This window comes from Triticum aestivum, chromosome 3B, assembly GCF_018294505.1.
Source record: "Triticum aestivum cultivar Chinese Spring chromosome 3B, IWGSC CS RefSeq v2.1, whole genome shotgun sequence".
Lineage (NCBI taxonomy): Eukaryota > Viridiplantae > Streptophyta > Magnoliopsida > Poales > Poaceae > Triticum > Triticum aestivum.
Genome location: NC_057801.1, coordinates 698,202,173 through 698,227,203, shown reverse-complemented (window position 1 = coordinate 698,227,203; position 25,031 = coordinate 698,202,173). Strand labels below are relative to the sequence as shown.

The 25,031-nt window shown below is 49.2% G+C and overlaps 1 pseudogene; it reads right to left on the bottom strand.

The window, feature by feature from the left end:
• Window positions 1-9,400: 9,400 nt before the first annotated feature.
• Window positions 9,401-23,883, bottom strand: LOC123066105 (extradiol ring-cleavage dioxygenase-like; annotated as a pseudogene).
• Between the last annotated feature and the right edge of the window lie 1,148 nt (window positions 23,884-25,031).

Sequence of the window (25,031 nt, the reverse complement as noted above, 5' to 3'; positions counted from 1 at the left end):
ATCTCCTTGTTGGGCCATGAGCGCCTTCTGCTTCGGTGCTTCCTCGCAGTCAGCCTTGAAGTGGCCGAGGAGTCCACAGTTATAACACCTCACTTTCCTGATGTCAAACTTTCTCCTCGGTGGTGGTGCAGCCTCATTGTCTGAGTCGTCGTCCGAGTCGGCGAAGTTCTTTCTCTCAGAACGCTGCTTTCCCTTCTTCTTGTTGTTGCTTGTGGATCTGCCTTGCTTTTCGAGGGCGATCCATTGCGCCTTTGTGAGCATCACAAGCTCATCGTTCCTCCCGTCCCCAAGACTATACCGCATCCTCTCATCGTGAGCCCTGTACCGTCCGACAAGATCGTCGATGGAGAGAGTTGCGAGATCGACGCACTACTCGATTGCCGTGACAATTTGCAGGTACCGGGGAGGGGCCGCACGCAAGAATCGCCGGACAACTAAGGCCTCCGTCAGGTTCTCTTCAAGCGCGCGAATTCGATTGAGGAGAGTAGCCACCCGTGAGGCGAACGCATCCACGGGCTCATCACCGCCCATGACCAAAGTCTCGTAGTTCCTTAGGAGAGTTTGGAGATTGGCTTGCTTGACACGGGCGTGTCCCTCGAACATGAGTTTCAACGTATCCCACACCTCCTTCGCCGTTTCTTTGACGATTAGGTGTTGGAGGACATCCATCGGCATCACCGAGTAAATCGCTGACGCTGCCTGTCGATCCTTCCGGTGCTTGGCTCCCTCCTTCTTGAACGCGTCGCCTCCGGGATCCACCGCGTCCCATAGCTCGTTGGCGCGGAGACCACACTCCATTAGGGCCTTCCAGACCCCGAAGTTCTCGCGATCAAACCGTGGATATGACGAACTCGCTGGAGCAGCAATTACTTTAGCTGCACCAGAGTACTCCACCAACTGCTTGGTCTTCTCATCGTCCGCCATGATCCTCCGTTACTAGAAGATCAACCTTGCTCTAATACCAATTGTTGGTCCAGACCCGACGCCGAGTACTTTCCAGCGACGGCGATGACCGACAACAAACAACGATGACGACGAACGAAGCAACGTTGACGAGTCTCAGCCAATCCGCTGTTGGCCGATGCACTTGGCCAAAGCGAAACACGGCGAGACAAACCACGCACGTAGTAGCTAGCTACTCGATCGTAAGATCAATCTAGTACTCACGCACGCACACGAAGCAAAGGTATTGCCACAGGAACGTGTTGTTCCTGTTTTACTTTATTGCTTTGTGATCTCACAAAGAGTACAGAGGTACATGAGTATTTATATTAGCTAGCTAACCTGCCAACTAATCTTATCCTACTCGGTGAAGGATAGGAAAACAAACACGGACACGTACGTGCACGCACTGCCGGACACGGACACGTCTTGTCGTGTTTAATTCCAACACACCACACTCAATTTGTTGTCTAGTTTAGGTGTAGGCATGGACATAGGGGGAGTGTTGTTCTCTCAATGAACTTTCCCTCCCCCCATTATGCATAAATAGATCAACTCTTTCACATTAGCCATTTTTGATGGTACTTGTGCTTCAAAGACGAGTTTTGGTTATGGGCCCAAGGATAATTCTTCGCGGTGCCATACCATCTAACTCAAACATAGGTGGCTCCGGCCACCGCCCTCTCCTTTTTGAGAGGTTGTGTTGCTTGGTGGTTTCTTGTTGTCTTTCTGCCCTTGGTTTGTGCGTGTTCTTATGGCTTCCTTGTGCGAAAAGTTTTCTTGCAAAGACCTTCTTCTCGTGATTGAAACCCGCGGTGTCTTGAGCTCACGGTACTACCGCGTCCAGCCATGGTACTACCGCGTTTGGGAAGCACGGTACTACTGCCCCCACGCGGTAGTAATTTTTTTTACTGCCGCCTGGGTGAGCGGTACTACCGCTACGGTGCGGTACTTCCGCCTGAGCGGTACTACCGCGATGATATGCGGTACTACCGCGCTAGCGTGGGCGCGTGGGGATAAGGACGGACAGGGGGAGTTCTAACTCCCCCATACCTATTCACAGTTCCCCCCCACGTCGTCTCTCTCTCCCACGCTCAAGAACGGAGCCGGCGTTCGTTGCCGGATCTCCTCCCACGGCTGCCCTCCCGTGATTCCGTCCGGTGGGATCTTTCTCCACCACGTGCTCTTGCTATGGACCAAGGTTTTTCCCCAACTTTTTCTCGGTTTGTTGAGATCTTTGCATCTAGGTTTTTGGGGGAGACTTGTGTGTTCTAGAGATTCTTAGACTATTTCTATGCAAGAGTAGGATGAAGGAGAGTAGTTTTGCGTAGGAACTATACTTGTATTTTTGTCCTGTGCTAGATTTGATCACCATAGCGCCACCATGGTTTCGCGGTTCTTTTCAGATTCGAACTGATGTTTGGATCTGACATGACGCGGTACTACCGCCCGTCTGGCGCGGTACTACCGCTGGTCCGGTACTACCGCCCGTCTGGCGCGGTACTACCGCGCTCACAGCGGTACTAAAATTTTACTACCGCTCCAACCACGGTACTACCGTGACCTCGCACGGTACTACCACGACCTGGAGCGGTACTGATATTTTAGTATCGCAGGCTCTGGCAGCACTACCGTGGCTCACATCTATCTCATGGCAACTTTCACATATACTTTCTATATGTTTCGTGTGCTTTGTCGTGGTCTTTGCATTGATCCTCTTTGCGTTTCGTTGGTGTTTTGCATTTGTGTCTCAGGTGGTGGCTCTCGCCGTTCCAATCCCAGTCGTGACACGGGCTCCAAGCGTCTGCGCAATCCAGGTGAAGCACCGGAGGGCTCCACTGCCCCCAAGCGCCATGTCAAGACATCAGCTAGCAAGCACAAGGAACCCGCTAAGGGCATGGACGAGATATCCCAATCTGAGTACGTCCGTCTCAGGCAACTCCACCCGTATGTGCACCCTCGTTCTTCTGTCAAAGGTTGTGAGCTGTTTTGGAACAAGCAACAGACTCTCATCTATCTGGATGTCATCTAAAACAAGCAGAATACCTACGTGGATGTGAAATGGATTGAAATGCATCACATGAGGAAGGACAAGTTCCGTGAGTACTTTGGAGAGGCTCTGGACTTGGTGGAGCAGTTTGGCATTGAGCATGTGATATCCTTTCACCTTGACTATGACCCTGAGCTTATCTGTCAGTTCTTTGCCTTAGTATACTTTCACTCTAATGAGGAGCAGAGGATGACCTGGATGACCAATGGCCGTCAGCTGACTGCTACCTGGAAGGAGTTCATGGATTTGCTCCAGGTTCCTGATGACGGGCTCAACACTCCCGTGGGTGTTCGCCCCCATGCAAACTCTGAATCTGCCAACAAGGACAAGCTTGCGCCATACTATGTTGAGAAGGCGCTCGCCAATGGCAAGACGGGGTTGGTGCTCAACTCTTTTCTGGATATCATGCATCGCATCTTCCGCAACTCCTTGTTCCCTCGCATCGGTGACAAGGACAAGGTTCATGCCTATATGGTGGATATGATGCTCATTTGCGAGGAGGCTCGTTTGTCTCAGACTCAGCCACTTGATGTCTCACACATCTGTGGTGTGAGCTTCGGTTTGCGGTGTTCAACCGCAAGGTGCCTATCTATGGGCCCTATTTGTTTCTATTGATCTCGAAGACGCGGGAGAAGATGTTCCCTGGTGAGGAGTTCCTTGCTCCAGACTGGATTCGCCATGTTCCCATCTGTCTGCGTGTGAAGCCCCAATGGGCCAACACCACTACTCGTGCTGAGGCGTCTTCTGCTAAGGCTGCTGTTGATGAGGAAGATGCTGGCGCCAAGGATGTTGCTGCGGACTGTGCTGCTAGGTCTTCCCAGAGTTCCTCTATGCCCTCGTGGGCCAAGAAGCTAAAGGACAAGATGAAGACTCTTTTCTGCATGCAAGCCAAGGGGCAGTACAGGACTCACGTGGCATCTAAGGAGAGTCGCCGCCGGGACAAGAAGATCTTGAAGATGTATGGCAAGGACGTGTCTGGTGGTTCTGAGGATCGCATCACCCCAGAGGCCGAGTGGATGGAGAAGCAAGGCTACAAATGGACTGATTCTGAGGAGGACGTCGAGGAGACCATCCCTGCCGCCGAGGAGTCTGACGAGGAGCCTTGGGATGAGTTCCCTGCTTGAGCCACCCCTTGTGTGTAGGTGTCCTCTTTGCCTTTTTGGCGTCTCGATGCCAAAGGGGGAGAGAGTGTAGGGATTTGCGTCGTCGTTCGTGTTCGGTGTGTTTGCTGCTTTCTCATTTTGAACCTCGTTTCAGTTGCTTTGGGTTGCTTTACTTCATATGGTGTAAGACATATGCACTCTGTCTATCTTAGCGAGCTTGTGATATATTGTGCTACCTTTGTGCTATGCTCTACTTAGATGTTAATTATCATGTCTTTGTCTCTAAAATATAGGGGGGGGGTGTTGATCCTAGTTTGTGTGCTATGCAGTCCAAAGCGTTCATCTAGATTGCACACATCTAGGGGGAGCCCGTCTATATTTTAGAGAGGAGGGGTTTGCCTTTGCTCAATATCATCTCATCTATGTGCAAATCCCGTATTGTCATCAATCCACCAAAAAGGGGGAGATTGTAAGGGCATATTTATCCCTTAAGTGTTTTGGTGATTGATGACAATGCATTTGCGGACTAATCGTGTGCCTTGAGTTTCTCAGATGCTTCATCACTAGGCACGAGACGATTCGGTGCCCTCGGAGACTATTGAAAACGGCGTTGTTCTACATTTCTCTTTGGTGGATTTGAATCATAGGAGAGCCGTACTATTAAGAGGGGGTCCGCGTCGGAAAGGTTTGGGTGGAATCAACACGCACACATGTCCTACCTTTCCTTGCACTTTGGAGCGTCTTTCCGTTATCCTAGTTGTGCATCATCAGACGGCTACTGCTGTACTTGCGGTAGTACTACTCTATGGAGCGGTAGTACCGCAAGCACCTGTGGTAGTACCGCTGGTGGTCACGGTAGTACCGCTCCTCTGGAGCCTTAGTACCGTAACTCCCAGGCCTAGTGCTGCTCCGGTACAGTAGTTGGAGCGGATGTAATTTTTTACATCCGCGCCCACACGGTAGTACCGCACGACATGTGCGGTAGTACCGCTGGAGGCCACGGTAGTACCGCTCCCCTGGAGCCATAGTACCGTGGCCCTCTTACCTAGTACCGTTGCGCCGCGGTAGTAGGTGCGTATGTAATTTTTTACATCTGCGCCTCAATGGTAGTACCGCACCTCGTGCGTGGTAGTACCACGTCGGGTTTTTGCACTGTTTCTTTTTCAGCGGAAGTAGGCACGGATGTATTTTATTTCATCCGCGCTCTTCGTAGGCCTTGGCTTACCTGCATTGCAATAGTACCGCAAGGGGGAGCAGTAGTACCGCGCGAGCGGTAGTACTGCACTCAGTTAGGCTAGTCCCGGCCTATGCTGCTGCCGCGGAAGTACCGTGGTCCTCCGCGGTAGTACCGCGTGGCCTTGCGGTAGTACCGCGCCCCTGGAGCGGTAGTACCGCATGTCGCAGGCTGATCTAAGTGGATAACGGTTGGATTTCTTCCACGAGTATAAAAGGGGTGTCTCCTACCTCTAGTTGACCACCTCTTCCATCCCTAAGCTCCATTGTTGCTTCAAGCTCCATTTTCGCCCGATCTCTCTCCCTAGCCAATCAAACTTGTTGATTTGCTCGGGATTGGGTGACAAGGCCCCGATCTACATTTCCACCAAGAGAGATTTGATTCCCCCACTTATCCCTAGCGGATCTTGTTACTCTTGGGTGTTTGAGCACCCTAGATGGTTGAGGTCACCTCGAAGCCATACTCCATTGTGGTGAAGCTTCGTGGTGTTGTTGGGAGCCTCCAATTGTTGTGGAGATTGCCCCAACCTTGTGTGTAAAGGTTCGGTCGCCGCCTTCAAGGGCACCAATAGTGGAATCACGGCATCTCGCATTGTGTGAGGGCGTGAGGAGAATACGGTGGCCCTAGTGGCTTCTTGGGGAGCATTGTGCCTCCACACTGCTCTAACGGAGACGTACTTCCCCTCAAAAGGAAGGAACTTCGGTAACACATCCTCTTCTCCACCGGCTCCACTCTTGGTTATCTCGCGCCTTTACTTTTGCAAGTTTACTTGTGTTGTTTCCCTTACTTGCTCGTGCACTTGTTGTTGTTGCATCATATAGGTTGTTCACCTAGTTGCATATCTAGACAACCTACTTTGATGCAAAGTTTAATTTGTTAAAGAAAAGCTAAAAATTGTTAGTTGCCTATTCACCCCCCCTCTAGTCAACCATATCGATCCTTTCAGATGGGATGTGAGGAGCTGGGTTCCAGATGACTATTTGGTATGGATGAATCACTTATTGAACAACAAGAATGTCTCTACAATTCCACATTATGAAATATACATAAGCAAATATTTTCCTCTCCAAGTGGTTACAATAATCCTTCTATAAATCTTATCACTGATCTAGTTCTGCTCATCCATTTTAGATAAGAATTTAATTACACATTTAACTAACATGAAGCAAATAGCCACATAAGTTAGAAAATAAACAACCATTTCATAGGCTTTTCACCACAATAGGAAAGAAAATTTTATTTTCACCCTGTAGAATGTTCAGGATACAATTTTTAAAGGAAGAGAAAAAAAACATTGGGCATATGTATCTCTTGCAGTAGTCAGGGAAATTACAATAATGAAATTACCAGCAAACAATGACTACTCAGGTATGAGACTGTACCTTTCCGTTGTTTGAACTATCCATCAACCAGCTATATTTCGAGTTCAACGGCCAGTGCAATAAATGTTTAATCTCTTCCCACTTACTCTACTTTCCAAATGCTGACATGATGTAATTTCTCCAGGCTGAGGTTTCACTATTCAACTTTCAGCAGTACCACCACATTCAGCCACCGGGATGGAAGCTTGGGTGGGTGTGGTCAAAGAAGGAGGTAATCTGGTATGTGCAAGGTGGACAGGCTACAGAGCGAGGCGATTGATCCAAATTCAAAGAGATTATCCCTCACAGCTGCAAGGTGAACCCGGAGATAGTCGACCTGCTTCTCGGGGCACCTCCCAATAGGAAGAGGGCCAACTGCTGCGAAGGAGGAGTCCTTAGCTCACTGGCACAAGACCTTGCTAATGTTGTGGCCTCCTTTGATGTTTCAGTTGGTTGATCAGGGACCACAACCAAGACCCTGGAACAAGGTTGTTAGAATCGTGATTTTGAATCGGATCGAAGCTCCGATGATAGGATCGCAAATCATAGAATCTTCACTATCAGGATCGTAGAAACGTAGATTCTATGAAGTAAAATCGTAGAATCAGAGGGGTTAGTTTGGATCGTAAAGTCGTAGAATCGTATAACAGAATCGCGATTCTGACAACCTTGCCCTGGAATTGCCTGTGAATTTCACTCTGAAGGCCCCTGGTCCAGGGTATACCTGTGGACCCGTAACCAAGTTAGATGAACCTACAAAGTTCACTACACCAGATGGAAGGAGGAAATCTCAAGCCCACAGTAAGCCATTGTCTAATTTCTTTTTGCATGGAAAGAATATCTCAGTAACTAGCATTCATATCTGATTGTTTATTTTATTTTACAGTGACATGGACTGTGACTTGTACCTACTCACAGTTTCACGCTCTGAGGTATCCAACGTGTTGTTTATCTCTCAGCATGTTGTACAACGATACGCTTGTTACCTGCCCCAAATGCTCATGTGGCTGCCAAGATAGCATTACAAAACCAGGAACCTGTGTAGAGTAAGTTACATTTGACATAACCCAAATAAATTATAAAAAAATGGATTTGCTGAACCAAAAACCAGCATGGATAGGGGGCATATGCCCCCCCTCCGGCTCACCTCCCCACATTGTATTTATGCAATAGTTATTTATAATTGAGTACATTATAATCTTATTTGCATCATATAATCACATATATATGGTGTATTGAGACTTTATTTGCCAACTAAAATTATGTTTTTTTATTGATTATACCTTTTTATTTTTCATGATATACCACATATATTGTTGAAATTTTATATGTTACTCTATTAATGTTCATTGTGCAAGGTGGTAATCTGGTGTAGAAGGAGGTAATCTGGTATGTGCAAGGTGGATAGGCTACAGAGCAAGGCGATTGCTCCAAATTCAAAGACATTTTCCCTCACAATTGCAAGCTGAACCCGGAGATAATCGACCTGCTTCCTGGGGCACCTTCCAATAGGCAGAGTGCCAACTGTTGCAAAGGAGGAGTCCCCAGCTCACTAGCACAGGACCCTGCTAGTGATGTGGCCTCCTTTGAAGTTTCGGTTGGTTAATCAGGGACCACAACCAAGACCTTGGAATTGCTTGTGAATTTCACTCTCCCGGGTATACTTGTGGACCTGCAATCAACTTAGATGAACCTACAAAGTTCACTACATTAGATAGAAGTAGGAAAACTCAAGCCCATAGTAAGCCATTGTCTAATTTCTTGATGCATGGAAATAATATCTCAGTAACTATCATGCATATCTGACTGTTTGTTTTATTTTGCAGTGACATGGACTATGACTTGTACCTACTCACAGTTTTGCACTCTAAGGTCTCCTACTTGCTGTTTATCCCTCTCAGCGTTTTACAATGACATGTTTGTTACCTGCCCCAAATGCTCATGTGGCTTCAAAGATAAATGTACAAAACCAGGATACTGTGTAGAGTAAGTTACGTTTGACATAATCCGAATAATAAACTAGAATGAAGAGCCATCTTGTTGTTCAGTTGTGTGACAGTGGATGCCAAGATAGCTATATGTTGAACATGTAGCTATCCTTAATTTTTACTTTACCATTTACAACAGACATATGGAGCTGGCTTGCTGCCTATGTCTTTGACTATGTTGAACCTTGTATGCTTGCTTTCGTTTTCAATGAAAATGAGTTCGGTGCGAGACCCCTGTTCATCGAGGGCGTAGGGTATCTTTCTTCTAAGAAATCTTTCGAGGTCCCACATACTTTATCAGGAAAGAAATCTTACATCGCCAAATCAGTGCCGAAAAAAAAACATATGTGGTTCAAGATTTCACGAGTCCAGGTCTTCTATTTAATACATTAGGCAGACAACGGTTTTCATCTCAAGCATCACCGACTTAGGGCATGTTGAGTAGCACTCCAGCACTGACTCCGCTATCACGACCTCTAGCACATCCTCACACCACCGACCTGAGCTCGTGCTCGCTTCACTCTAGAGTCAAACGTTTGTTCTCACGTCGGCCAGTGTAGCAACATTCATTCTTCTTTACCGGGTCTCTCTAATTACAAACCAACTGCTACCTAAGCCTAGGGTGGAATTTTTTTCAAGCTGGAACACCTTGCATTCCAATTTCCAAATGCAACATAGGGTGGACGTACCAGTGTGGCAAAGCTCGATCACGGCCGTCAGTCCTAGTCCTTTGTGGTGAAACGGTACGAGGCGTATGGCATGTTGGCTTCGGCCCAGCTATGGTGGATGCAGGGCCAGTCCTGAGATTTTAGGGGCCCGGGGCGAAAATACAACCAAGGGCCCTTTATATATCCAAAATTATAATCATTATGTGCATGTTTAGATAAATTTTAAACATAAATTGTTGTTGTTTTTATCATGGTGTGCAAAACGAGCAGGTCGACCTAGTTCCAGGTTCTAATTATATATTATTATAATAATTATTTCTCACTTTTGCTAGACTTTGACAGGGAAGTTTCATGCATTGTATATTTCAGTTTGGCAAACAAAAAGTAATTTGAATGCTCTTGGTGGCACGCAGGTAGAATAGCTTCATAATTTGCAACTCTAAAAAATATATTTTTAATGTTGCTACCTAATCATACTGAATCGACCATGAATTCTCCGATTAATTTTAGCTTGCCTATTATTATTATCCCATGTGAAAGGACATGTGGTGCCCCCATGTGTGGTTTTGGTAATTGATGACAATCTCTATGGACTAATGGTTGCCTTGAGTTATATTTGAAGGGTTTGCCCATAGGCTTTTCTTGGAGTCCATTTGTTGGTTTCAATGAGAGTTTGTGATGACCAAGGTGCTATTAAGGAATTATCCAAAGATTGGTCATATAAGTGTTGAGCTTATTGCAAGCATGTCTTGAAGAAGAAGGTTGTGTGATCATTCATGTTTACCTTCAAGACATCATCCAAATGAAGAGAGTTGCAAAGATTCAAGGTTGATCAAGACTAAGTCAAGAGTGAATCAAGTTGATCAACTCACAAAGCGTAGAAGATGTACCGAGAGGGATCAAGTGATCCCATGGTATGGTAAGCATTGTCCATTGCACTTTATGTACTAACCCATGGTCTATGTGAGAGTTGTATGTGGGGTTAGGTACGTATCCATGGGCTTGCGTCAAGAGGAAGATATCATACAACCCATGGAAAGGATGACATCAAGTGGTGATCGTCATCAAGATTGCCGTGTGCAAGTTCAAGTGGAGCATCACGAAGAGATCAAGTTCTTGAATCTTGTCATCCATTGTGGTTCAATGGACTTGTGAAGATGTGCCGAAGAGTGGCTCACCCATAGTGAACTATGGGGGAGCAATCATCTAGTCTTCATCGAGCCAACGCAATCAAGAAAGGTGGTCCAACTTGAGGGAGTCAAGATCGTCTTCATCTAGCTCAAGTGGACCATGTGCAAGGCAAAGGTTTTCCCTTGATAGGTTTTCTATTTTACCGGTCTTGTGGTGGTAGTTGGGAGACCGAGTTATATGATCGTTTGCCGTACTATCAAGGGGGGCTCTCAAGTTGGTAGCTTGATCTTATCGTTAGTAGAGAGCTCAAACCATTGCATCCTTGCATCATGTTTCTTGGTTCTTGTTTGGTTATCTTTGTGAGTCTTAGAGCTTATGGTCATCTTGATGACAAGCTTGAGTTCATCGAAAACAGAGTTCGCATGCGTCTTCTATGATGTTTTTGGTGTTGGAGGTTTTACCGGTCTTATCCGATGAAGGGTTCTCACCATTTTCTTATGGGACTTTTCTCATTTGCTTATTCTTGATATTTCTACCAATATTGTGTTAGCCCATGTCGTTAGCTTTCCAACAAACTTGGTTTCGTTGAATTCGGAGTCCGTTTTGCAAAAGTTGTGGCTGTTTTGGTAAAGGCTGCAGCGGTACTACCGCGACTAGAGCGGTACTACTGCGGCTCCTGAGCGGTAGTACCGCTCCAGAGCAGTACTACCGTGGCTCCTAAGCGGTAGTACCGCCCCGGACCAAAAACTCGTGTTTTCTCTCTCGATTGGGCTGTTTTGACCGTGCTAAGCGGTAGTACCGCTCCTCCAAGCGGTAGTACCGCTTGTGCACGACCTGAGCACATAACGGTTGGATTCGGGAGGTCCTATAAAAGGGGGACTTCTTCCCCAATGAACCTAATCCTTTGAGCTCGTGTTCTTCCCCCATTGTTGACCTTCTTCGAGCTTTCTAACTCTCAATCCCTCCATGGATTCTTGCTAGTTCTTGAGGGAAAAGAGAGAGGAGATCTAGATCCACGTTTCCACCAATCACTTTCTCCTCTAAGTGAGGGGAACCCCTTGGATCTAGATCTTGGAGTTCTTCATGTTCTTCTTTCGTTCTTCCTCTCATTTTCCTCCCTAGCATTAGTTGCTTTGGTGGGATTTGGGAGAGAAGGACTCGGGCACTCCGTGTGCCCTTGCCATTGCATTTGGTGCATCGGTTTGAGTTCTCCACGGTGATACATGGAAGTGAAGTTTGAGAAGCTTATTACTCTTGGGTGTTTGGGTACCCTAGAGCTTGTTCCTCTTGGGTGCCTTGGTGCCCTAGACGGTTGGTGGTGTTTGGAGCTCAATCATTGTGGTGTAAAGCTCCGGGCAAGCGTCGGGGTCTCCAATTAGGTTGTGGAGATCGCCCCGAGCAATTTGACGGGTACCGGTGACCGCCCCCAAGGGTTGCCAAAGTGTATGGGTTCGGTGACCGCCCCCAAGGGTCGCCATTTGTACGGGTTCCGTGACCGCCCTCAAGGGTCCCTTAGTGGAATCACGACATCTTGCATTGTGTGAGGGCATGAGGAGATTACGGTGGCCCTAGTGGCTTCTTGGGGAGCATTGTGCCTCCACACCGCTCCAAACGGAGATTAGCATCCGCAAGGGTGTGAACTTCGGGATACATCATCGTCTCCGCGTGCCTCGGTTATCTCTTACCCGAGCCCTTTACTTATGCACTTTACTTTGTGATAGCCATATTGTTCTTTGTCATATATCTTGCTATCACATAGTTGCTTATATTGCTTAGCATAAGTTGTTGGTGCACATAGGTGAGCCTAGTTGTTTTAGGTTTTGTTCTTGACAAATTTACCGCTAGGTTTATTCCGCATTTGTTCAAGCCTAAACCATAATTATTTTAAAACGCCTATTCACCCCCCCCCCTCTAGGCGACATCCACGATCTTTCACCATGAATTCTAGAAATCCTCTTCCCTCATCTTTCACCGATCTCAACACAACCAGATTAATTAATCCGAAGGATTGCATTAAAAATAGTCAGAAGGAAAACTACGTCCTACTCTTCTCCGCTAATTCACTAGATCTAATAATTCTAACACCAAGTAGTCACATATCAATCTAGCTTAGCTCTGTTGGATGATGCATCAGGAAGATGCTAACCTGATCTCTGTAGTTTAAAACTTCCTGCCAGGGCCGGTGGTGTTGTTACTCCTGTCCATGGCGATGAACATGAAACTACTGGATCCGCCATTGGACAAGAAATCATCGGGGGAGGTCTCTGCGAGAGTAGGCTGTGCCGGCGGCTGGATCGCCCCCGGCTTTAGGGGATATGTCGCTAGGTCAATCGCTGATGTCGTCATGCACGGACCTGCGCGAGGGAAACGGAAGTTCCACCAATTTAGCTAATCGCTGATTTACTTGCCCAGATCAAAATTAGCCCAGAATCATTTTTTCTCATGGGCCGGATACAGAGAGCGCCCACGTACATGGGGGCCCCTCAATTTCGGGGGCCCGGGGCGGCCGCCCCCTGCTCCCCCCCCCCATCCGGGCCGGGCCTGGGTGGATGAGCTCCACCTTGGGCTCGTCCTCGGCGGCGCCGAGCGCGACGAGCAGCGGGTAGAAATGCTCCGGCGACGGGTGCGCCGTCTTGGCGTGCGGCGCCTTCTCCTCGTGGCAAAATTTCGTGTTTTGACCCTTTTCACATCTAAAATCAGGATCTAACCCTAGTTTGAATTTTTTTCGACATTTGACCCTTTTGGCTACCGCCGTCCTCCCTGGCGATATATGTGTACAGGCTACCGCCGTCCTCCCTGGCGGTAGGTTGCTTTGACGGCCATTTGGCCATTAAGGGTGTCTGACGTGGCAAAGGGACCTACCGCCGCACACCTCGGCGGTAGGCTAGAACACCCTACCACCGAGGTCTTTGGCGGTAGGGTCCTAGAGATAAGGTTCGGTGGGGTCTACTCATCACCCACCCACTCCACTCATCTTCTTCCTCCCCTAGCTCACACTCCCTCCCCCTTTTCTCCCCCACCCAAGCACCCACTAGATCCACCTCCATTGCTTGGGATTTGTCCCGTGGATCAAGGCCATTTGCATCACCAAGGTACCTCCCCCATCCCCCCTTCATTTAGTTGGTTCAAATCATCTAGTTTTGTTGGAATCAACTAGTTTTGCAACCCCCTAGTTCTTCTTCTAGTTTAGCATTTATTGTGCATTTATGGCACATTTATGGTTGATCTAAGTAATATGTGTCACTCTTTGTTGTGGCAAGGTAGCTTAAGAGTTAGGGTTAGGGGTTTAGTTAGGTTGGGGTTAGGGTTAGGGTTAGTGCTATGATTAAGGTACACTAGTTGTTAGATTCAAAATCTTATATTTTAGATAGTTCATCCATATGAAATGACCGGTCCATGGATGACTCAATTTTGTTCCATTGTTTTAGATGGATAAACTAGTGAATGTGCATTATTTGGACAAGGCAGCTTTCATGGATGGAAATGCCGATGAATGGGAGGAGGCCATGGTTTTTGACACAAGCCCGAGCTATGATGATATTATCGTGAAAGTGAGAAACGTCCTCAATTGGATTAATCCAAGTGATGGTGTGAAGCTTATTGGATGGTATGATGTGGAAGTGGGAGTAAGATCCCGATTAAAGAGTATGCCCATCACCTCTCAATTGCATTGGGACGTTTATAAGGAGAAAGTTGAGGGATCACAAGACAAGTTACTTGAGTTATTTGCCACAAGACAAGTAAAGGTTGAAGTTCCTCGACCACTACTTGACTTGAACCGGAATGTGTCCTCCCCAATACATGATGCTGTCATGGTGTATGACCACAATGCGGCTAGCCAACCACCAAGTAGCCAACCAAATGAAGAGGACATCAATGCTAGAGCCATAGTTCTTCTAGGTGATGATCATGTTGGAGATGAGGCCGTTTCTCATGTGGATGAACATGCAAATGTTCATGTTGTGAAGATGCCATTGCTCATGTTTATGGAGATGCTATTGCTCAAGATGATGTGTATGCGGAAGAAGAAGAGATTAATTACAATCCCATTGGTGACTTGGATGTCATTGTGCATCAACAAGACATGGACCGGAACCTCCCTTATAGCCGTATGTGTAGGTATGAGTCGGATGATGAGGGTCCACCGGAAGAATTGGATGAGGATGGATTCACGCCGCAAGAAAATCAAATTTACAAGAAGGTCAATGGCAAGGAAAGAGGACCCTCTTTGTTTCATGATCTTAGCCTTGCCGACAAGGCCGTTGTTGATGGTGGCATGAGGTTGGGCTTGATCGAACCATCGCATTGCCCGAGGATGGGTGATCCAAGGCCACTGAGTGAGGACGAGAATGCTCATTTGAAGAAAGGGATCAAGTTTGGTTGTTTACAAGAGTTCAAGATATGGTTGAGTGACTATGCCATTCGGAACCATAGGCCGTTCGTTGTTGGTCATTCCAACAAAAAATTGCGCTACACAATCAAATGTGACAAAGAAGGTTGCCCATGGAAGGTCCATGGAAGAAAGATCAAGGAAACCGGGCAATGGGAGTTGAAGAGTTGTGTGGCCACCCACAAGTGCATACCGCCGGAGAAAGCAGACCGAAGCAAGGCACACCGCCAACTCACGTCCAAGTATCTAGGCTATAAATTGTTGAATGAGATATCCCATGATCCAACCGTGAAGGTGAAGTTCCTCATGAGTTCGGTCTTCGAAAGATTCAGGTACCTGGTCAAGTATGGAAAGGCGTGGATGGCGAAGGCAAACGCTATAAGGATGTTGCATGGTGATTTTGTCGCCGCGTACAACATTCTCCCGAGAATGTTGGGAGCCATTGCTCATCGGAATCCAGGCATGCGCCATAGGGTCGAGTCAATCGAGGGAGTGTTTCATCGAGCTTTTTGGAGCTTTGGGCAATGCATCGATGCATTTAGGCATTGCCGCCCCGTGTTGTCAATTGATGGCACGTTCTTGACCGGAAAGTACAAGGGCACGTTGATGGTAGCAATGGCCCACTCGTCCAATGACAATGTGTTACCGGTGGCATTTGCGTTGGTGCCTTCCGAGCTCGATGATAATTGGCAGTGGTTCATGGATCATGTGAGGACGAAGGTGATTGGCCCCAAAAGAGAGGTGCGCATCATATCGGATCACCATCATGGGATTCTCAAAGCAATATAAGTTGACATTCTAGGCTATCCAAAGCTCCAACACCGTTGGTGCATGATGCATTTCATGGCAAACTTTTACCGTGCATGCAAGAGTAAGGAGTTTTGCAAAGATCTTACCCATGTTTGTGTGGCATTCAACACCGACACATTCCAAAGCCGCTATGATAATCTATTCAAGGCGTTGGAGAAGAACAAAGGAGGGAGAGAATTCTTGACAAGGAATTTTCCGGAGAAGCATAAATGGTCACGTGCTTACGACGAAGGAGGTTTCCGATACGGAGACATGACAAGTAACATGGTGGAATGCTTCAACAATGTGCTCAAGGGTGTCCGTTCTTTGTCGGTCACTACAATAGTGAAATATACCTTCTTCAAGCTCAATGAGTATTTTCTGAGGCATTCCGAAGAGACGGCCAAATGGATAGTGAGAAAAAGGAATTTCCCTTCAAAATTTGAGGATTGGTTGAAGCATCAAGCACGCAAGTCTTGGCGTCAACAAATCATTAGTTTCAATGAAAAAGAACAAATCTACCAAGTCGATGAGCCGGGTGGCACAACAAGGGACGACATGACATATGGTGGAGTAGCATATTAGGTGCGCCTCAAGACCCGGTGGTGTCAGTGCGACAGACCTCACAAGTATCATTGGCCCTGCTCGCATGTGATGACCGCCTCAAGGTTTAGAAACTTGAAAGTATCCGATGGTACCACCTTGCGGTTGCATGAGTTCACATTGGAACGAACGAGGTTGACATGGGCTCCTAGGTTTCATCCCTTCCTAGATCAGTCACAGTGGCCTGAGTATCATGGGCCACACATCGTCCCCGACCCCGAACTCATGGTGCCTACAAAGGGAAGAAGAAGAAAGAAGAGGTTTAGGGGTGACATGGATGACCTAGCTGGATACACCAGAATGAAACAATTTGGTAGCGGCCATTTCATGGAGGCACCGGACATCAACAGTTGTGGTAAATGTGACGAGCCGGGACACAATGTTAGGAAATGCACCAAAAAGCCACGGACCGATGCCAACACTCCGGATCCTAGTCAAAGTGGTGCTCGAAGAGGAGGTACCGATGGCACACGAGGAGGTAGGGGTGGTGGTGGACGAGGAGGCAGGAGTGGTGTGCGTGGAGGACGGACGAATCTTGGCGGTAGTGGACAAGGAGACAGTATGAGAGGGCGTGGGGGACGGTCGGGTACCGGTGGTCGTGCTCCTAGGACGAGAAGGGTTGATAGAGGAAGGCCTATTGACATCTTGCTTAACCCATATGGTTGAAATAAGGTGAATGGTACTTTTTATTTGGACTTGTTTTTTTGTTTTTTTGCATACATACATGTTATTTTACTTTATTAACTACCAAATTTGTCTTTATAGGCATGGCTTCTTCCGGTTCCATGACGAGGCCACTGTGTGCTAACCACGAGGATATGCCGGACAAGTGGACAGACGCCGAGTTGGATAAGGTGAAGGACAAAGATATGAGAACTCCATCATGTTGGTGTGGAGATGTTTGCAAAGTTAAGGTATCCACCGACCGCAAGAAATCATGGACGGAAGGAAGAAGATATTTTGTTTGTCCCAACTATGCCTATGATCGTCCTCGTCAAGCTCACGCCTATGATGTACTGCCGGTAAGTTGTTCAAGTTCAAACATGTCGTCAACCTTTGAATCTATCTTACTAATGACACCACATTTCTTCTTTATTCGTACCTAGTCGCCGCCTCCACTTTGTAAGTACTTCACATGGATAGATCAAGATGTGCTAGAAGATGTTAAGAAAGATCAACATCGAGATTGTCTAAGGAGGCAGCGGTTGTTTGAAGAAGCATTTCAGAGAGGCTTGGATGAAGAGCGTCGTGAAAAGGAGAGGATGGAGCACAAGAAGTGTGAAGAGGAGAGGGCACGCAAGGAGAAGATTGCTCGTCAAGAGGAGAGAGCAAGAAAGCTTGCAAGGGCTCGTGAAGCCCAAGAGGAGGATGAGGCACGCGACAAAAAAGGAAAATGGCCTCGTGTGACCCAATAAGGCCTTCGTTTCAAAAAAATAGTCATGAACTATGCCTTCGATTCGAGAAACATGTGATGAACTATGTCTTTGATTTGTGATACCTATAATGAACTATGTACTTTATTTGCGAAACCTGTCATGAACTACATCTTCAATTTGATGAAACTATATCATGAACTATGTTTGTTTTGTTGTTGTTGTGACTTGATTTGTCTTGAAGTGATGAAGAAGAAAAACAGGGCAAACAGAGAAAAACAGAGCACCCTACCGCCAACCCTCATGGCGGTAGGATATGAAACCTTACCACTGGAGGATATGGCGGTAGGATGGAGAAATGTTCTGTGACCGAAACGGTCCCATGTTCTGCGGTAGGGTTGGCCATCCTACCGCCAGCAGCCTAGGCGGTAGGCTCCTACCGCCAGGGATCATGGCGGTAGCGTTGGCCATCCTAGCAGCCATTTTTCTGTGACCGAAACGGTCCCCCGTTCACCGGTAGGGTTGGCCATCCTACCGCCAGCAGGCTTGGCGGTAGGCTCCTACTGCCAAGGATCATGGCGGTAGGGTTGGCCATCCTAGCAGCCATTTTTCTGTGACCAAGCCGACCACTATTTTTTTGGTAGGGTTGGTCAACGTACCGCTGGTGCCTATGGCGATAGGGTTGGCCATTTTTCTATGACCAAGTAGGCTACTGATTTTGCGGTAGGGTTGGGCACCCTACCGCCCGAGACTATGGCAGTAGGTGCTGATCTATGTTATTTTTTAGCCCTTTGCCTTTCCATTTCTTACAACTTTCTATGAACTAAGCATCCACAAATGATCGAGTAGCAAAGACATTAATAACTGAGCATCGTTCATTACATCCACAAATGACACTTTTTTAACGATTCATGTCCCTGTTCTAACGATTCGAATGACATAAGTTCAAACTAGAAATGATCAAGTAGCAAAGACATACATAACTGATCCATGTCCATGTCCCCCTTCTAGCGATTCGAATGACATAAGTTCAAACTACAAAGCTCAAGCGCGAGCATACATTTTCTACTCTGGAAAGAAAGATCTAAAACGCATAAGACGTTCAATTTGTGCGTCATGATCAGGATTAGGCTTCAGTTAATAATCCGACGATCCCACCCAATTCTCCAACACACCTTTCGTTTCGCCAAACCAGGCCCATCGAGCACGGCGTTCCGGAATCTCTGACTTGCCTTGTCTGATTGCCCATCCAATGACCTGTTCGGGTTTTCTCAAGTCCAGCTCGCAGAATTCTTCTATGTTCATAGAGAAAAAGATCTCCATTGCCACAGAATGTCTGCAAGCATATTCCTTCTCATGCAGCTCAGTTAGTATCTTCTGTTTTTCTTTCACAAGCCTACATAAAACTTTTCTCTCCTTAAGATCAGAAGGTTCCTCCATGAATGGATACTTGTTGAAATCCATCATGGCAGCAAACTCCTCACCATTGCTCTTGAACCATGCTTCAAGCTCCCTCATGATAGCAAGTTGTCGCTCTGGTACAATCTTCTCAGACGCTGCTGCCAAACTCTTAGATGCAATGCCACAACACTTCTCATATACTTTCTTCAACTGCTCCGGGGTCATGTTTTCCATGCTACATGAAATGGAACAAACCATAACTCAAATCAAATGATACAATACAAACACAAAGCATAACTTATTTATAATGACCTAGGTTACATAATGTTCTAACTGGTTCAAATGACATAGGTTGCATAAATGATAAGGGTACATGCCATTACAATCCAAATGACACTACAACATCATTTGTTTCAACCCCTTCTACTAATCCATCAACAAGACATCTTTGTCGTACGGCCCGGGGTTGCAACAAATGACATCATTTCTTTCACGGACCCAAGCCCAACGAGCTGCCCGACTAAGTATCGCCAACGATGGTTGCCTAACTAGCCAATCAATGATCTGGCCAGGCTTGTTAAAGTCCATCTCATTCACTTCATCCCTTGTTCCATAGAATGCAATTTGCCCTGCAAGAGCGCGTCTATGATTTTTCTCTTCATTCTTGAGGTTGCTTATGTTTTTCTATTTATCATGGTATAACTTAACTCTGGCATCGTCGCACTTCGACACATATTACTTTGAAAAATCTCTACAAGCCGCATTCAATGCATCAATGGCTTTGACCCACAAGTCCATCTTTTCCTCAATGACTGCACGTTCACGCTTCGCCGCCGCCTTCGCGAAAGTCTCAACAAAGATGATCGATCCCATCCTACAAGTCGAGGGATTACTATAACAGTCATCCAAGGCAAAAATCAGGACCGTCTCTTGACAAAAAACTAGAACCCTAGGAGTAGATCGAGCTATAATTCAAGAGGTACCTACTCTAACAAAACCCTAATTAAACTATAACCATAACGTTCGTCATATAGGCATTTACTTAAGCATAACCATAAACACAACCTTAACCCTAACCATGTCATTAACCCTAACAAAAGCCTAAATGATTTTTCTTACTATCCAAACAATGCTAGTGACAAAATACATTGTCAAAGCACAAACATTACCCTAAATGCATCATATACATTGATTTCACCACAACAAAACCATGAACTAGTGATTCCAACAAAATGATCAAAATGCATGATTTGAACCAACCAAATGAAGCGGGGATGGGGGAGGTACCTTGGGTGATGCAAATGGCCTTGATCCACCGGCCAAATCTCAAGCAATGGAGGGAGATCTAGTGGGTGATTTGGTGGGGGAGAAGAGGGGGAGAGAGTGAGAGCTCGAAAGAAGAATGGGGTGAATGAGTGGGTGGGGGAGCAGCACAACCCCCTCCTTCAAAACCTTATCCAGGAAGCTACCGCCGGAGAGCCCGGCAGTAGGTTGCAACAGCCTACCGCCATAGACGGAGGCAGTAGGTCCTTTGCCACGTGTACACGGTCGTTAACGGCCAGACGGCATCAGGGAACCTACCGCCACGAGGAGCGGCGGTAGCCTGCACACATTTACCGCCGGGGTCTCCGGCGGTAGCAAAAGGGTCAAATCTCGAAATTTTTCCATAACGGGGTCAGATCTCGATTTTAGACGTGAAAAGGGTCAAAACACAAAATTTGGCCTCTCCTCGTAGTGGTTCACGTCGTTGTACCTGGCGGCCATGACAAGCAAAGAAGGAGAAGGATTGTCACGATCACGAGGCGATCGCTGTGGAGGTCCATCATGGCCGTGGTCACCAGCTCAGCATTACCTCCCGACGAGAAGCGGGTCCCTGAGCCAAGTGTCGAAGTCGGAGGCCCACTGCAGCACCAGTTCGTCGTCGCGCCCCATCTTGCCGAGGTTGTGCGTCGCACTGCCGGAGCCGAGGACGAGGACGCCTTCGCCCCTGAGGGGAGCCAGCACCTTGCCCGGGTTGTAGTGGTAGGTGCCGTTGCGATGGGTCTGCACGGAGAGCTGGCACACCGGGATGTCAGCCTTCGGGTACATGAACATTGAACATCAAGGGCACCCATGCGCCATGGTCGAGCCCGCGGCTGTGGTCCTCTCTCACCGGCCTGAACCCAGCCTACTCCACTAGCTCTTTGGTTCTCTTGGCCAGATTAGGAGCTCCGGGCGCAGGATACTTTAGCTGGATGGTTAAACAGTATATTCGTTTGCTGAGTATAATGTTTATTAGGAAAGATGAGATAGATTAGGATTTGTTCTGTCTTGTCTTGTACTCCAAGTAGATAATTGTACACACACACACACACACATATATATATATATATATATATATATATATATATATATATATATATATATATATATGCCCACGAGGCTCAAGCAAAACAACGAACTATTCCACCAAATTCCTATCTCCCTTCTAACATGGTATCAATCTCCGGGTTCTAAACCCTAGCCGCCGCCGTTTCCGCACCCGCACGCCGCCCCTGGGGCGATCGGCCTCCATGACCGCTGCCGGGCGCCGCGCCTCCCGTACCTAGAGTTCGTCTGCCGACCGTGTTGGCCGGCTGCACAAGAGAGTCTTTTTCCCAAGCCCTTGCTCCAGATTTTTTTGCTCTCTCGCCGGTCGTTTTAATCGGCGTTTTCTTCTTTTTGGTTTTCCGATCTATGCTTGATCGGTTTGCGTCGCCCGCCGCCTACGTCGACACCCCGCGCCTCTACTCCGACACCGGGACGACCGACCGGCTACTTCACCGACCCGGCGGCCTCGCGCGACAGGCAGCCCTCAAGGCCGTCGTCCGCGCGCCGGCCCGCCCGTCGCCCTGCGCCGGCCGTCACCATCGTGCTCCGATTGGGACACCTGCATCACCTACACTCGGCGGCCTCACGCCATGTGGCGGCCAATCATAGCCGCCGCTCGCACGTCGGCCCGCCAATCGATCCACGCCACCCGCCTCCGTCGCGTCTGCACGGCGGCCCATCGGTCTACCTCGCTGGCCTCGTCCTCGGCTACGTCGGGCCGGCTGCGTCAGGGCCATCGGCTGCCTTGAGCTCGGGCACTGCTGCTCCGTTGGTCACTCGGGCCTCGCTGCCCGGGCGCCGGCGGTGCTTTGGTGGCCCGGGTGCCAGTGCTTACACGCTCGTTCGCACGTCGTCCCACGCCGTCCGTCATCATCGGCTTCATCTCGGACTCCGCCACCACTCCGTCTCCACCGAGCGGCGTCGCCCGCCGCCGCGATCCGCCTCATCTACGCCGTGCGACTGACCTGGCATGTCGGTTGCGCGCGCCTCTGTAAGCCCCGTGAAGACTGTCCCGAGTTCAGCGCACCCCTCTACTGGTTGAGCAACGGGCTGCCGCTGTGTCGCACCATTAGGCCACAGTGCCGCCGCCCCGTGGTTCTTCTCCCGGTTGCACCGGCCCGCGTCACCGCTGCGTCGCCCCTTTGGGCCGTAGTGCTGCGGCCCGCGGTCCACCGCCGCCCCGAGGCCGTCCGCTCCGGGTCATCCCCGTGGCTGCACCGACCCTCACGCCGCCGCTGCGTCGCCCTGTGGGGCCGTAGCGAGCGTGGCACGCGATCCACGCTGCCGTCTCGAGGCCGCCCCTGCGGTTGCACGAACCCGCACTCCTTCGCCGCGCCGCCCCTTCGGACTGTCGTGCCGCAGCCGCAGTCCCTACCACCGCCCCGAGGTCTTCCCGCCGTCGCCCCGACCTGCCCGCCGTCGCTGCGTCACCCCTTCAGGCCGTAGCGCTGCGGCCCGCGGTCCACTCCATCGTCCCTGCGCGTTGACCTCACGTGGTATGCGTCGTGCCGCCTTCCTTGGCGCGGGAACGCCACTGTCCGCGTCGGTCTTCGTCATGATATTGAGTTCTTCGCCTCCTTCGAGCATCGCCGCCGCGCTCCTAACATAGCTGCCGCTACCGCCGTCAGGCCGCAGCCATCGCTCTTCTTCGGCCGCCGCCACTGTTACCCTCGTAGCCGCCGCCCGTCCAACTCCCTTCATCTTCGTCCAGCACCAGCCCGTTGCCAGCGTCGCCATCATCTACCTCGACCACTTCGTCTACTCCGACCACGGTTAGCGACATCGGCCCCGCACCGATGGACACCGCAATCGTCGTCGAGTTCTTCTCTGCTGGTCTCTCCGACTTCTTCGACATGGCGTACAACTCGTGTAGGTCCTAGTCTCCGCATGCCCGGTGCTGGCAACACCGCCGCGTGCCTTCGTCCATGACGTGTCCCCGGGCCTAGCAAGCCTAGTGCGACGCTTCGTCAACTTCGTCTTCGTCCATCTACGCATGCCCGATGCTGGCAACACCGGTGTGTGCCTTCGTCTACGATGTGTCCCCGGGCTTGGCAAACCCGCAGCGACGCGTTGTCAACAACATTTCCTTTCCGTGCACCACTACTTCGACACCACTACGCCCAGACTAACTCGGTGCCTTTTTGCGCCCGCGGCTCCACGACGACTTCCTCGACACCGGTTACCCCGACTCGAGATCGACCACGACATTCTTCGCACGGTTACCTCGACCACGGCTCCACCACCTACACTCTCGGCTACCATGACAAACGACACAAAGGGCTACCACTCTTCAGCCAGTCGTAGATGGTGTCGTTGTTGCTGCGGATGACGCGGATGTCCGGGGCGTCCGTCTCCCAGTGCGCCGACACCACCAGGATGGAGCGCCGCAGCTCCGGGACCACGACGGCCGCTGGCAGCCACGACTTGAAGAAGCTCTGCGCCGGGATCGTCTCGTCGATGGACAGCAAGGGCGAGCCGTGCGACAAGAAGAAGGTGTCCATGGCTGTCGGCGGGCGATGTCGCTCCTCCGGGCCCGGCGGCTTCGGCTCTGCCCGGTCACCAGCAGTGACTTTGATCGCTTAGAGCATCTCCAACAGGCGCGCTATAAACACGTCGTGCAAAAAAAGTAGTGGTTTTAGCACGTGTGCTACCGTTCCCGGCGCTCCAGCGAACGCGCAAAAATCGTGCGCACGGCATATGTAATTCAGCGCACGGGCGAAAATGCCACGGCGTGCCACTTATTTGCTGCGTCCACTCCCGCGCGCTGGAATCTCGAGCCCTCACTCGCAACTCCACCTACCCATCCAGCCGCGCTGCCCCCTTCGCCCCGCGCCACCCCATTTTTTCAGCAATTGTTCCGGCGCTTCCCCGGTCTCTTCCCGCGCGGCCGCGGATTCGTCCCTCTCTCTCTAGTCAGCGCCGCACGTCGCGCGCGGCAGTCTCCAATGAACAGCGCCCGGCCGCCCATCGCCGCTTCGGCGGCGCAGGGTGTTCAACAAAAGGCCCGCAAGGTATGTATTGTTTCCAACTTCCACATTTTTGCATGAAATTTGGTGCATGTTGTTTATAGCCTAGTTTTGAACATTTTAGATGAGTTCGGGCTATGACTCTTCTGAAGAAGAATTTGATATGGAAGAGGAGGAGGATCTTGCAATGATCCTAGCTATGCACATCAATAGAAAACCGAAGCAGGGTGGTTCGGTTATGGGTCGGCAGAAAATTTGGAGGGATAGGATTGATGCCCACAACAGATTGATGAGGCACTATTTTGTGGAGAATCCCAAATACCCCGAGTCGTACTTTTGTCACCGGTTTAGGATGAGCACCGAGTTGTTCAGGCGCATTGCAGAGAAACTAGCGAGCCATGATCGGTTTTTTCCGCAGAGGAGGGATGCCGCCGGAGAGCTCGGGCATAGCACCTTTCAGAAGGTGACAGCCGCTTTGCGTATGTTGGCATACGGTATTCCGGCTGATCTAGTTGATGACCACTTGGCCATGGGTGAGAACCAAGCCATCATGTGTGTCAAGCGCTTCGCAGTAGGAATTGTGTAAGTGTTTGGCCCGGAGTACTTGAGAACTTCCAATGTTGAAGATGTCTCAAGGCTATTGGAGATGAACAAAGTTCACGGGTTCCCAGGTATGCTTGGCT